At 45.1% G+C, this 15,765-nt stretch overlaps 1 long non-coding RNA gene and 1 pseudogene across 2 annotated transcripts in view; both read left to right on the top strand.

Moving 5' to 3' along the window:
- LOC149367889 (uncharacterized) overlaps nucleotides 1–15,765 on the top strand; it is a 196,201-nt gene that overhangs the window by 141,674 nt on the left and 38,762 nt on the right. The window lies entirely within an intron of this gene.
- Nucleotides 4,959–15,765, top strand: part of LOC149367891 (uncharacterized) — a 31,672-nt pseudogene continuing 20,865 nt past the window's right edge.

Below are 15,765 nucleotides of genomic sequence, written 5' to 3'. Positions count from 1 at the left end.
ATGGCATAACACTCAGCAGTAAAAACCGATGCGCATTCTGGTAGTCGCATTATCTGTTTATTTTTTCCCTGGATTACTGCACTTCCAACGTGACTTTCTGTTTTTGAGCCATCGGTATAAAATTCAATGTAGGTGTCATACTTTTCTTGTAGTGCAAAGAATTCCTGTAATATGTACTCATGTGGCGTTTGCTTTTTATCTAAATGTGTCATTGTGAAGTCACATACTGAAGGCAGGCTGTACCATGGTGGCAAACATTCATTCCTTTGTGCAATATTTGGTAGGGCATCTAGCACTGTTAGCTCTTCGCATTTATCTTCAAAGCGCAGTAGTAATGGTCTGATAGAGTGTGGTTTGTTGATGAATAATCTTTTAGATGGGCACTTGGTGACAATTGGATGGCAGAGATGTTTCGGAAGAGAACGGATTTTTAAGACATATGAGCATGTAAGGGCAATTCTTCGATCCTCAAGAGCGGCTTCATTAGTTTCAACGTAAAGGCTAACTACTGGTGATGTTCTGTATGCTCCAGATGATAGGCGCAGACCAAGGTTATGAATGGGGTCTAATCTTTTTAAGTAGGATGCTCTTGCCGAACCATATACTATGCACCCGTAGTCCAGCTTGGAGCGAACCAGAGAGCGATATATTTGTAAAAGGCTTCCTCTATCGGACCCCCACCGCTTCCGTGAGAGAACTTTTAAGATATTGAGGGCTTGAGAAGCTTTCTTTTTAAGGTTGTTAATGTGTGGTAGAAATGTGAGTTTCTTGTCGAAAGTTAGGCCTAAAAATTTGTGTTCTTGTTTAATTGGTAGCACAGTGTGATTAAGGTATAGATTAGGATCGACCTGTAGGCCTCGTCGCAATGAAAAAAGAACAGCTACTGTTTTTTGAGGAGAAAATTTAAACCCATTTCTGTCTGCCCAAGCACCTAGTTTATTTAGTGTGATTTGTATTTGTCTCTCACAGGTTGATATGCTAGAGGACGTGCATGCTATTTGTAGGTCGTCTACGTAAACTGAATACATTATGGACTTGGGTATTACTTTAGCTAAGGAATTCATTTTTACTATGAAGAGTGTCGTGCTTAGAATGCACCCCTGGGGTACGCCGTTCTCTTGGGTGAAAGTCATGGAGAGAGTTGCTCCTAGGCGGACTCGGAATGTGCGGTTAGCCAGGAAGTCGTTCAAGCAGTTCAACATCCTGCCGCGGATACCTAGCTCTGCTAGGTCACGGAGGATGCCGAACTTCCACGTAGTATCGTAGGCCTTCTCCAAGTCGAAGAAGACCCCAATACAGTGCTGCTTGTGGATGAACGCCTCCCGGATGGTGTTTTCTAGGCGGACAAGATGATCTGTGGTGGAGCATGTTTTCTTATACCCACATTGGTGTGTATCTAATAGTTGCCGAGATTCAAGTATGAAGGTCAATCTAATGTTTATTACACTTTCGAAAGATTTAGCAATGCAGCTGGTGAGGGCTATTGGTCTGTAACTGCTAGGACTTGTTGGTGGTTTTCCGGGTTTGAGAAAAGGTATTATGACTGCTTTTTTCCACTCGTCAGGTATATTTCCAGTTATCCAGATTTTATTAAAGAATTTTAACAGTGCCTCTACAGCAGCCTCGGAGAGGTGGGCAAGCATAGCATAGTGCACGTTGTCTGGTCCTGGTGCTGTCTTTTTTCCAGAAGATAATACCTTATTTAATTCTTGCAGTGTGAGAGGCTGGTTATAATCCTCATGAACACCTGCTCCAGATGGGAATCTTTGTTTCTCAGCTATTGCTTTGTGTTTTTGAAATGTGTTTGTGTAGTTGGATGAGCTTGAGATCTCAGCAAAATGCTCGCCCAGTATGTTGGCCTGTTCTTCTAAAGATGTTTGTGTCCCGGGTGCTGTCAAGAGAGGAAGTGTGAAAGGGGTATGGTCACCAGTAAATTTACGAACTTCTTCCCACATTTTCTTTGATGTTATTGAACTATTTATTGAGGAGACATATTTCTGCCAAGAGGTTTTCTCTGCACTTCTTCGCACATACCGCGCTCTGGCTTTTGCCTTCTTAAAGGTAAGTAAGTTCTCTGCAGTGGGATATCGACGCAGAGCGCTCCAGGCTTTGTTTTGTTGTTTTTTTGCTAATGTGCATTCTTTTGTCCACCACGCTTTATGTTTCTTTTGTGCAAGTCCTGTTGTTTGTGGTATAGCGAGTGTTGCAGCCGATATTATGCATTCAGTAAACTTCTCATTAATTTCATCTGTGCTAAGGTCGTCACAAAATTCCTTTTCCAGAGTGGCACTTTTTGTAAAAAGTGACCAGTCGGCGAGCTGAATTTTCCAGCGCCGTGGCCTTGTGGGGATGATTGGAGTAGACGATGAGAGCCTGATGACTGTAGGTAAGTGATCGCTGCCCATGGGGTCATTTAAAACATCCCATTTAAAATCGTTAAAAAGTAATGGTGATGCGAAAGCTAAATCGAGAGAGCTCATTTTTGCTGTGCTTGGACAGCAATATGTGGCTTTTCCCGTATTTAAAAGACAGACATTATTCGAAAGTATAAAATCTTCGATTGTTTGGCCTCTAGAGTCACAGCGTTCGCTTCCCCAAAACGGAGAGTGAGCGTTAAAATCGCCAACTACCAGAAATGGCTCCGGCAGTTCATCGATCAGGCTTTCTAGATCTTGGCATGTTAATGTGATGTGTGGGGGAAGATATACAGAACATATTGTAATGGTTTTGTAGCTGATGACGCTAACCGCAACCGCCTCAAGTTTTGTTTTCAGTTTGATTTCTTGAGCCGGGACGCCGCTTTGGATGATGATTGCGACGCCTCCCGAGAGTCTATTTGCATGTTCGCGATCACGCCTAAAAGTTGTATAATGTTTTAAGATATTTGAATGTTGTGGACCAAGATTGGTCTCCTGGAGACATAGGGCTAGAGGCATCACTGACCCTAGAATATGAGTTATATCATTGTAGTTATATCCATTGTATTATGAATGCCATCTTAGTTTTGTGTTTGTACTGATTGAAAAACTAGATCAAGTTGTTTATGTCCCCGTGACTCGGGGCCTGTCTCTTTTTGACCGATCCAGGGAGCTCCGCCGACCATCCGACGTGGACGGCGAGGGGCTGCCCGGGGTCGTGTCCATCGCCTCTGCGGAGGCACTGGACGACCGTGCAGGAGGCACATTGATTTTCGAATTTGACCTCGACCTGTGGGAAGAGGTCTTTGGGCCCGCCGACCCGGGGGTCTGCGTCCCCTCCTTTGGGGTAGGCGGAGTAGCGTGAGCTACTCCACCAGACGGCGCGGATGGCCCCGCCACAGGCTCACTATGTGTGGCCTGGACAGGTGCCGAAGCCTGGTGTGGTGTGCCGCGCCCACGCACCACATCGGCGAAGTTTGTTTTTGCAGTGAAGGTGAATTTGTTTGTTTGAGAGTATTGCCTTCTTGCTTCTTTGAAAGAAATGTTTTGCGTAGTCTTGAGAGTAATGATTTCTTTCTCTTTTTTCCAGGACGGACAAGCCCTGGAGTAGGCAGCATGGTCGCCATCACAGTTTGCACACCGTAGGTTAGCAACACATTCTTCGGATTGGTGGTCCTTCGAAGAGCATTTTGCGCAAGTTTTGCGGCCGCGACAACTCTGGGAGCCGTGGCCAAATCTCTGGCAGTTGAAACATCTGCGTGGGTTGGGAATATACGGTCTTACATTTATTTTCAGGTAGCCTACTTCAATGGATTCGGGTAATGTGCTCATGTTGAATGTCAAGATCAGGTGTTTGGTGTCCACTTCTTTGCCATCCTTCCGGATCTTGATCCGGTGGACGTCTATAACTTCTTGGTCAGTAAGTCCTTCGAGCATTTCCTTTTCAGAAATGACGCCTCGTACAGTATTCAGAGACCGATGTGGGGTCACAGAGACAGGGATGTCCCCAATGGATACAATTGTTGCAACTTTTGAGTGTTGTATGCTGTCGCGCAGTCCAAGAAGTAAGTCGCCACTGGCCATTTTTGACACCTTGTAGCCAAGGCCTAAGGCATCCGTCAAGCGTTTTGAGACTTGGAATGGGGATATTATCCTTGCTTGTGTTTCTTCTGCTTTACTGTGAATGACATGAAATTTTGGAAAGGATACTTTTCTTTTCTGGAAAAAGTCATCTGCTTCGGTCCGCCCTCTCTTGAGAGAGCGATCAAGTTTTGAAAGGGGGGGAGCCATAAAAAAATGTAGTTTTTCGGTCATGGTGCCAGCCACCTACCATGGAGTCCAACAAGGGGACGCGACAGGTACTTGAAAGAAAGTCCTGCCCACGCCAGCTGTACACCTTAACTATAACCTAATATGACTCAACTCATTGTAGTTGGTCACACACGGTTAACCCTCGCCGCCAGGAAAAAGAGGAAAAAACGAAGAAAAGAGGAGGAGACAGGAGAGTTGTAAGAAAGATAGAGGGGAGGACAGGAAAAGGCGACTGCCGATTTCCCCCGGTCGGGTCAGGCCGGAGGTGCCATCTACAGGAAGCTGGGGCCAAAGTGGTGTGTTGCCTCCGCCGAGGGGCCTTAAGGGTCCAAACGCTCGGCATCGGCTCAACCACCAGGATCCCCTTTTCCCCGGACACGGCGATGCCACGCACGGCTAAGCGCGGATGCTCGGGTCCGTGGTGACGCATTGTTCACCATCATCCCCCTGCGGGGATGTCCCTGCGGATGCTCGGGTTAACCCCGTGGTGTCGCCACTCACCAACGTCTGCATGCTGCAGACGCCTCCCTGCGGGGAGGGTTTAAAAAGACATGTTCCACAACCGATCACCTTGTTCGCTTTGAGAACACAGTCCGGGAAGCTTTCATCCACAAGCAACACTGTATCGGGGCCGTCTTCGATCTGGAGAAGGCTTACGATACCACGTGGAGGTTCGGTATCCTCCGTGACCTAGCGGACCTAGGTATCCGCGGCCGTATGGTGAGCTGTTTGAACGACTTCCTAACCAACCGCATGTTCCGAGTCCGCCTAGGCGCAACCTTCTCCAACACTTTTATACAAGAAACTGGCGTACCCCAGGGGTGCATCCTCAGCACGACCTTATTCATCATCAAAATGAACTCAATAGGAAAAGTAATCCCAAAATCCATAATGTACTCAGTTTACGTAGATGACCTCCAAATAGCATGCACGTCTTCCAGCATACCTACTTGTGAGCGACAGATACAAATAACAATAAATAAACTGGCTACCTGGGCAGGTAGAAACGGATTTAGATTTTCCCCTCAGAAAACAGTAGCGGTTCTGTTCTCTTTGTGACGAGGCCTACAGGCCGACCCCACGCTATATTTAAACCAAACCCCATTACCTGTCAAACAAGAGCATAAATTTCTAGGGATAACTTTCGATAAAAAACTCACTTTCTTACCACATGTAAATAGCTTAAAGAAAAAAGCTTCCCAGGCCTTCAATGTGCTGAAACTACTGTCAAGAAAACGCTGGGGGTCTGATAGAGCTTCCCTGTTACATATATATCGTTCTCTGGTTCGCTCTAAGTTAGACTATGGGTCCATAGTATATGGCTCAGCAAGACCGTCCTACATAAAACGACTGGATCCTGTCCACAATCTTGGTTTAAGGTTGTCTTCAGGTGCTTACAGAACTTCACCAATAGCAAGTCTGTATGTGGAAACGAATGAACCTTCCTTAGAAGATCGAAGAACTGCACTAACTTGTACATACATCCTCAAAATCCTTTCTCAGCCCAAACATATCTGTTACCCAATTCTGACGAAATGCCCATCCCGAATGCTCTTCAACAACAAGCCTCACGCGATTAAGCCATTGCTCTTGCGCTTCGAAGAAAAATGCCAAGCACTGGACATACTAAATGAAATTAAAAATATTGGCCCAAGACACGAAGCGCTACCACCGTGGTACACTCTCCCCACAGTGTGTGACGTCACACTAACACGCCTCAGGAAAACCTGTACGCCACACGACCATATAATACAAGAATATCTAGCACTACAAGAAAAATACGGAAATTACACTGCATTTTATACTGACGGGTCAAAAACTCATGCTCATGCAGGGAGCGCAGTAATACAATAAAAAAATGAAAATGCAGTACGACTGCCCTCATGTGCTACAGTTTTCACCGCAGAGTGTTATGCTATTACAGGGTGCACACAGGTCCTTGAAACCCTTGAAAACCCTTGAATTTGAAAATTGCATTTTCAAGGCCCTTGAAAGTGCTTAATTTTTTTTTAACCCTTGAAAGTCCTTGAAATTTCCTGTGCGAGATGGAAATCACGATATACACAAAGAAAAATCGGTGCGAAATTATTTTCTCAGCGCATAGTTTTCTACTGACCGTTACACGAAATTTCTTGAAATTTTAACAAGTTTGGTGGAGCCCATTAGACAGCTGGCCACATTGAGGTGGCGTGATCGCCCATTCAAAAGTGAACGGCCGTATCACCATCGACATCACCGACCGTTGGTTCGGCGTCTCGTGGTTTTGCGTTGCACTTGCGTACGCTGATGTTTACTCTGTGCAGCCGTGCGTTCAGACAGTTCTCTGCGTGTGACTGCAGCAATCCCGCGATCCGCAGAAATGCCCGGAAAGTGCAAATTTCAAAGCGCATGGCTCAGTAAGAGCGCCTACAAGGATTGGGTGGCACCGGATGCTACGAATTCACATCGAGCAAAATGCAAACCATGCGGGAAGTGCTTTGACCTGGTTGCTATGGGCAAGTCTGCACTGAAAAGCCACATGAAGAGTGCAAAGCACAGCGCCTGTATGAAGAGAGCAGCGGCAGGTTCGGTGCGCGAGTATTTTTCCGCTAGCGCGAGCGCGCGACCCGTAGATACTCCATCGCAGTCGTCTGACGTCAATATCACGTGCAAGGTAAACGAGCTGGTGACAGATGCGGAAATTTTATGGACGCTGAAGTTAGTCACATCCCACTGCTCCTACAGATCGTCGTCGGAAGTAGGCGAGTTGTTTAAACGCATGTTTCCTGATAGCGAGATCGCTAAAGGCTTCTCATGTGGCGAGAAGAAATGTGCTTACATAACCTGCCACGGCCTCAGACCTTTTTTTCTGTCATCGCTGCAACGAGATATAGAGCGGTGCGAGAACTATGTCGTACTTTTTGATGAGTCTGCTAACGAATGCCTTCAAGAGAAGCAAATGGACGTGCACATAAGATTTTGGGACGCGTCCAGAAAGGTGGTAACGAAGTACTACACATCTGTTTTCATGGGGCACGCAACGGCTGAGGATATTAAAGACCAACTTTCGAGTGCACTAGAACCGTTGCCACTGGCGAAGATTCTTCAAATCTCAATGGACGGACCCAACGTGAACATGAAGTTCTTCAAGATGCTGCAATCTCACCTGCAGGAGAACTTTCAAGTCCACTGTCTTGACTTGGGTACTTTCAGCCTCCACACTGTGCACAATGCTTACAAGGCAGGCTTCATTGCGAGCAAGTGGGGACTCGACACCCTTTTATCCAGTCTGAGTGCACTGTTTGAGGATGCCCTTGCAAGGAGGCATGATTTTTCAGCACTCACTGGGAAGGCAGTATTTCCTCTGAAATATGTTGCCCATCGATGGGTTGAGAATGTGGCTGTCATCGAAAGAGCTCTGGAACTCTGGAGTGATGTGAAGAAGTTTGTGGAATCCGCAAGGAAGAAGCAAGTGAGTCTGTGTTGTGTTGTGTTGGGTTTTATGGCACATAGGCAACTGAGGCCATCATGCGCCAAACACAAGGTATTGTAAAAGTTTATTGTTGAATATTAGAGACATGTAAAAAGTCATCCTTGGTGTAAAGGCCTTCAGACATTAATATTACCTTTTGAACATGTACACAAATTTTAAAAATGGCTACTAGTAAAAGCTTTAAACGGGGCTGGGAACCTCAGTAGCTATCCTTGGCTGGACAAGGACACTGAGACTCCCAACCAACCAAAATTAAAAACCTCAGGCGTGAGAAAGTGGCTGAGGTGTATTAGAATTAAAACAGACCTGTGGGTAAAAATTTAGAGGCACTTAAAAGATCCAGTTTCTTTAAGAAAGCTGAAAACACATGATATATCAACAATTGAATCATCTCCTAAAAGCAGTGCGGGATGAAAAGGGATGTATTCGTTATAAAATTGAGCAAAGTACTTTTTCCTTAGTTTTTCCAATTTCATACAAGTGAATAAAATATGGTTAATTGTAACTTCAACTCCGCATTCTTCGCAAAAAGGTTGCTCTTTTTTTGACAGTAGGAAATTGTGTGTCAGATGCGTGTATCCTATACGAAGACGACAAATAATGACTTCTTTGAAGCGTTCTTGGTGGGTGCAAGATTTCCATTCGCCTAAAACTGGTTTTACAAAGTGTAGTTTGTTGTTTGATTCATTGTCCCAAGCGGACTGCCATTTTTTCCTTATTTCACAATGTACCGAGTTCATGCTGTCTTTAAAGGGAATGTCTACTTTCTTTATTTGTTTGCTACGAGCCTGCGCAGTGCAGAGGTCTGCTGTCTCGTTGCCTTTAATTCTGACGTGACTCGGCACCCAGCAAAGTTTTATGTTTTTTCCTTGAGCTATGGCTTTTGTTATGTTGTGTATTATGTCACCGAGCATCAGGGTAATTGCATTTCTAGAGTGGAGAGCTGTAAGTAAACTAAGGGAGTCCGTGTAAATAATACTATTTTTGAGGTTTTCATTTACTATTTTTTTTACGGCCAAGCATACAGCGTAACATTCGGCTGTGAAAATTGATGCACACTGTGGAAGTCTGATTATTTCATTCTCATGCCCTCGTACTACCGCACTTCCTACGTAGGTGGCTGTTTTTGAACCGTCCGTATAAAAATCCGCAAAACCATTGTATTTTTCCTCCAGTGCAAGAAATTCTTGTACTATATGTTGTTGCAGGGTTTGCTTTTTGTGAAACTGTGTGAGAGTGAAATCGCATATTGCAGGGAAGTTGTACCATGGAGGTAGTGGCTCTCGTCTGAGCGCAATGTTAGGTAATGTGTTCAGTACACCGAGACTCTCGCACATCTCTTCAAAACGCAAGAGGAGTGGTCTGGTAGTTTGTGGTTTATTATTAAAAAGTGTTCTAGATGGACACTTTGTAACTATTTCATAACAGATATGTTTTGGTAGGGAACGGATTTTTAGGACGTATGAGCATGTAAGTATGCTTCTTCTATCTGTAAGAGATGGTTCATTTGTTTCAACGTAGAGGCTATTAATGGGTGATGTCCTGTAAGCGCCAGTTGCAAGACGTAAACCTAAATTGTGCACTGGGTCCAGTCGTTTCAAGTACGATGGCCTTGCTGAACCATATACTATACTACCATAGTCTAATGAGGATCGTACCACAGAGCGATAAATTTTTAGAAGCCCTGCCCTGTCAGAACCCCAGTGTAATCTATTTCGTTAAGGTGTAGGGTGGGGTCTGCCTGTAAGCCTCGTTTGAGTGAAAACAGAATGGCCACTGTTTTGCTGTGGGGACAATCTGAAACCATTTCTGTCTGCCCATGTTGTCAGTTTATTTATTGTTAGCTGTATTTGCAGTGATGGGAATGGCCAAAACCATTTTGTAGCAGGCCTTGTAGCAGGAAAATATTCGCTTTGTAGCAAGCGTCACTTGTTTTGTAGCAAGAGCCGGCATTTCCGAAAAAAAAAGCTTAGAAGACAAATTTATAGTTTATTTGTAACAGCATACATCAATGCAATGCAATACAGAAACACACAAAGTGTATATTGACTAGCACTGGTAATCATTACCATGGTAATTGTACCGCAAGACAAAGAAACATTGTCTTCACCAGCAACAAAGAACTGAGACCGAAGTACTCAAAATATTAAAATAAATTATGAGTGTAAACAGGAGCAGCCACTGAACTAAACCTGCTTTCGAGAAAAAAAGGAACTGACCATCTTGGATTGCAGTAAGCATGTATGACAACCCTTCGCACAAGAATCAAGAGAAATGAAAGGGAATTAGGCATGTGCTTTAAAAATACTGATATCAGATGGACAGGCCTATGTTCCTTTCTTTGAGCCCTTATTAAAGGCAGCCAGATGAGAGACACTATCATTCATTTTTTCCCTAGCTTGGCTCAATATTGCCTGGCCACTCGCAATGTCACTGAAGTTCTTCAGCTTCATGCCCCGCTCAATCAGCAATTCAGCATTTCTGAACATGTGCTGCGCTTCATCTACCTTCTGTTTCGCTTGTGCTTTAGACAAGCTGGCACTTGCTAGCACTGGATCCGCACCTGCACGTGGCCTTTTCGACTTCTCTTGTTCGCAGGCAATGCGCTCTGCATACCGTTTCGATGCGCCTCGAACGGCCCTAATGACATTTGGACAAATTGAAAGCTGGCATGGGTCACTGTTGTACCTTCTGGCAAATGACATAATCTGGCGAATACCATTCACGCTTGCCAGACAAAGGTTCGACCTCTCATTCAAAACCCTTGTATTCTGGCTGAAGCCTCGCTCAACATCAGCGTTCCCATGCGGAAGCGAAAGAAGGGCCTTGACAAGCTTAGTCAAAAGCAGATATTTTCTCTCACCTTGAGCGCCCTTGATGATAAATATATTATGCCAGTATTTGTCAAGTGGCCCATCAGTGCCCACATTCAGCGCTTCAGAGCTTAAGAGTGTCACCTCATCAAGGAGAGATGAAACTTGGCTAGGTTGTATCACTTGAGGCGCACATTTTGCAAGATATCTGAACGATTCTGCTGAAGACTCCTGGGAGTGGGTGTTTGGGTGCAAGCACCTGAGGTGCTGAAGTGTCAAATTCTGAAGAGGAAGCCTTGTCAGAAGGTACTTTGAGCACGCTATGTAAAATGACCTAGCTCCTAGTCGAAATTCAGCTTTCTCTGAAGCAGACCAAGATTTCATAGCTTCCTCAGTATCTGCCCCAACTACTATGCTTTCCTTCCAATTCTGCGAACTTTCGACATCAATGGAAGCGAGCTCATGTCCCTGTTTCAACATGAACACCTGAGGCCTCAGAAATCTGCCCAAAATTTTCTTCAACATCATCACCATTTCATCATAAAGAACATGCAGCAAAGGTTCACTCTTTTGAAACAGCGTCAGAAATACCACAACTAGGTCACCTGCATTCTTCACAAACAGAGCCTTTGCGTAGAAACTTTTGTCATTCAGGTTTCTGTTTAGTCTCGCCCTCATGCTACCTGCAGCACGCACTGGTTTCTGGGAGTCTAGGATGCTCTTTAGGGCAGAAAACTGCTCGACTAGTCTTTCCACGGCTGGTACAAGAGACAACCAGCGACAGTTGACATGACGCAAAAACACAGTTTCAGGCAATCCAAGAGCCTCTTGTTTTTCTTGGAGCTGGGCACTTTGCACCGAAGATGTCTTGAAAAAGTAATACACGTCACTGACTACAGTTTCAACTTCACTACCAAATGAATCAAGAGCACATGAAAACGCGTTGTGCACCTTGTGCAGCGAGCACTCTCCGATTTCCATTAAGGGGCCGTTTTCCTGGGTCAATTTTTTCTTTAAACACTTCATTACATTTGGACCATCACTGAAAAATGAAAAAAACCCTGCTCGAGGAATATTTTCAGTGGCTTCATTTACACATTTCAAAAGAATATCAGCCGTTGCCCTCCCCAAACGAAACGACTGCAGGTGCTCGACCACTACTCCTTTTTCAGCACCAGAAAAGTAGCGCACGAGAACATCAAACTGCTGGCACCGCTGTTCTGGCAGTGGTGTTTCATCTACACTGATACTGTAAAACACACCAGGACGATTCAGTTCCTCATGCACAAGTCCCTTGAAATAAGGCCCAAGCCCATCTGACACAACGTAAGACACTTTTTTCCTACTACAGGAGAAGTCTTTAGCCACCTTTGAGTCAGGAAACATCAAGCGATGAAGGGGTGTAGCCGTATCCGCCCATGAGTATGGGAGACCTTTTATCGTCAATGCCAAAACAAAAAGTGCTTCGCTAGCTGTGACACGGTCTGCATGGGTCATCGTGCCTGTCGATGAAAAATCCAACGATGCTTGAACAGCAGCTGGCCTCTTCAGCCTCCCGTCAGGGCCCCGAAGCTTGCTGGTCAGCTCCAAGTGCTTTTTACTCTGTGAATGCCGTTTCACTGCTGTGACACCATGCTGTGAGCAGTTGATTGTCTGGTTACAAATAATGCAATAAGCATTTTCTTCCCTTTTTCCTGGTCTGCACCACACCTCGAAGCAATCTCCATTGCAGTCGACATCTTTCAATATGCCAGAGTTAAATTTGCTGTTGCGTCCTGCAAACGATAAATAATAATGTTAGTTTGATGAAATAAAAAGCTGTTATGCAAGCAATATGATCCTGTAAATTAGAGAATAATTGTAGAGTGCTTAAACATATTCTAAAAAAAAAAATAAAGACCCAGGAAACACTACGGTTCTTTTCCCACAACAGTCATGGTTAACAATTATACACTTCATTCAAACGTGGCAGTACAAGTTATAGAAACACGTTCCTCGATACAGAACTGAATATTAAAAATTAACTTTAACAAAATTTCAATGGAGGCAAAATTCCAGAGGGCCGTGCGATGTCAGTGCACGTTAAAGATACCTAGGTGGTCGAAATTTCCAGAGCCCTTCACTGCAGCGTCCTTAGGTTGTAGCTGTTGCACTAATAGCTGCAAAAGTAGCTTTTTCAGGGCTTTCAGAGCACCTGAGCTGCACATACCGGCAATCTTTCCTGCACTAATTTGATGAATAAACGTTAATTTGGATAAACGTTAATTTGAACACGTAAAAACAAAAGAGCAGTTTGTTATAAATCCAGAATAAGCAAAGTGCCAAAAATTTGCAGCTCACTAATTGCAAAGTATTGAAGGCTTCTGTCTAGATGTTTGGCAGAGCAAGCTCCATTCTAAAAACCGGACACGTGTAATTATAAAAGCAGTACCACTTTCGCCGACAAAGAGCGCACCTGCTTTGAGCGCGCGATCGCGCTATCATGCAGTCCTCGACCGCCGAGGAAGGGTGGAGGCTTTCTCCCACGTATCCCTTACCCGCCCGTTAATTGCTGCCCTGAAAAACGACCTTGTTTCCCCTTACTTTTTGAAAGCTTCCGCCGTAAATTCGCGAAGCCTGCCAAGCTTCGACAACAGACAGGGCCGTCAGCGCAGCGCCAAAATCGTACGAACGTAGCGGGCGCGCCAGAAGACGCTTGTTGCTTCATCGTATAGCCGGAAGGCTGCAAAATACCGCGTTCCGTGGAGCTTTCTTTCATTTTCGCCTCGGAAGTTTTTTTAATTACGGCAGCAACACGAGCACGAAGGCCAGAAGGCCCACCAACTCCGTGAGAAATGTACGGCGTCATATACGTCCGCGGTATACACTTTATTTCAGAAGCCGCTACATAAAACTCCTTAGCATGAGTTCAGTGCTCATATCCATATAACACTTTCAGCTCAAGCTGCAAAGGCACCGCTTTAAGGACGTCTTTCAATCAGCCAAGTGATGTCAGGAAAACGCATTCCGTAGGCTCCGCAGCCGGACAATCCGAAACTACCAAGCGACCTCGCATGCCGAGTGAATAAAGGAGCGCGTGAATGGCCCGGTCGCCGGCGAGTTTTATGCATTTCGTGCCGCAAGGTTGTTATGGGCAGCCCGGACGTCACTGTAGCTTTATTTCAACCACGGAATTCGTAGAACTGCGGATGGCAATATGAAATTACTGAGCGACGTTACACGGCTGCCCAGCACGCCACGTGCTCCAGGGCTTTCGAAGCTGATACTAGCGTAAGACGAACGCCACAAAACTACAAGTACTCTTTCATAAAAAGTAAACAAACCGGGAATTAACAGCACCCTCTCTTGCAGGCTCAAACTACCGCGGTTCTGCAACGTGCATCCACCGCCATTCGCTCAATTTGCTACTTTAAGTCATGTTCAGTTTCTAAATTTGAACCCCGCCACACTGACTCATCAGCTCTTATGTCCAGAAAGACTCATTTGAATAAACTAAAAGGCGCAAAAAACGAGAAAAAGCTTACCTTTCAGTTTCGAGAGCGCCATCGTGACGCCGCCACGACGCCGCTGAAACCGCTGAAACCACGCAGTCGAGGCGAACGAGCGGCGGGAAAGTGCAAGAGCGCGCACCGACGCGCCAAGGCCTAGCCACGGCCCACTCCACCAACTACTCGCCTCCGGTGCCGGCCCACCGGAAACGCTCGGAGCTCGGACGCGGTGGAAAGCGTGACGCGTTCACGACACCCTCACTCAGTCACACTCTCCCATCAGAGACGAAGTAGACGGAGCACCATGCGGAGCACTCTAGACGAAGACTGAGAACTGGATCGTATTGGATTTTACCGGCTACTCTCAGACTTCAATGGCGGACAACAGTCGCAAGCATAGTTCCCTCACAGGGCAGTACCTGACGTTGGCGACGGCTCGTTTTGGCGCAGCTTTGGCGCAATTTTGCAAAAAGGCCCCTTTTTGGAGCAGCATGTAGCAGCTTTATCGAAATGGCGCAGATTGGCGCAATTGGCGCAGCATTCCCATCACTGTATTTGTCTTTCACATGTTGATATGTTGGAGGATGTGTAAGCTATCTGGAGGTCGTCTACATAAAGTGAATACATAACAGACCTTGGTATTATTTTGTTAAGAGAATTCATTTTTACAATAAAAAGAGTTGTGCTTAAAATGCACCCTTGAGGCACTCCATTTTCCTGAAAAAAATCCCTCGAAAGGGTCGAGCCTAGACGGACATTAAATGAGCGGTTAGATAAAAATTCTTTAATGGAGTTCAGCATTCTGCCATGGATGCCAAGTTCAGCTAAGTCCTGAAGAATTCCGAATCTCCAGGTAGTATCATATGCTTTTTCTAAATCAAAAAAGACTGCAAGACAGTGTTGTTTGTGTATAAAAGCTTGTCTAACTGTATTTTCGAGACGGACTAGGTGATCTGTAGTGGAGCATCCCTTTTTAAAACCACACTGGTGGATATCAAGAAGTTCACAGGATTGAAGAACAAAGGTTAGTCTTATATTTAGGACACTTTCGAAGGTTTTGGCAAGGCAACTGGTCAGGGCTATGGGTCTATAACTGCTAGGAGAGGTTGGGGGTTTACTAGGTTTAAGAAACGGTACAATAATAGTTTGGATATCAGGCAAAATACCTGAGGCCTGGAAAAAAGCTATGTTGAAGAACCTTAAAAGTGCCTCTACGGCAGGTTGAGATAGATGTGCCAGCATTTCGTAGTGGATTTGGTCGGGTCCTGGAGCAGTTTTTTTTACCAGCAGACAGTACTGTATTTATTTCTTGGAGGGTAATCACACTTATATTTTTGGTTTGCACCTCCACTAGTTGGAAGTCTTTGTCTTTCGGCTGTGTTTTTGTGTTTTAAAAAAGACTGTGTATAGTGAGATGAACTTGAAACTGCAGCGAAATGTTCCCCTAGTATGTCTGCCTGTTCCTCTATGCTTGTTTGTGTGCCGGGTGTTGTTAAAAAAGGAATTGTGAAGGGTGAAAAGTTTCCATTTAATTTGCGAACCTGCTCCCACATTTTTTTAGATGTCATCTGACTGTTAGTGGATGAAACATAACTCTGCCATGATGCTTTCTCGGCACACCGACGGACGTACCGAGCTTTGGCTCTTGCCTTCTTAAAATTTACGAGATTTTCATGTGTCGGATACCTGCGGAATTTACCCCAAGCTCTGTTTTGTTGTTTTTTGGCTTCCTTACAGTCCTTTGTCCACCATACTTTATGGTT

The sequence above is a fragment of the Amblyomma mixtum genome, chromosome 1 (genome assembly GCF_055824585.1).
Source record: "Amblyomma mixtum isolate Tamu chromosome 1, ASM5582458v1, whole genome shotgun sequence".
NCBI classification, from domain to species: Eukaryota; Metazoa; Arthropoda; class Arachnida; order Ixodida; family Ixodidae; genus Amblyomma; species Amblyomma mixtum.
This window is presented reverse-complemented; position numbering and strand designations above follow the sequence as displayed.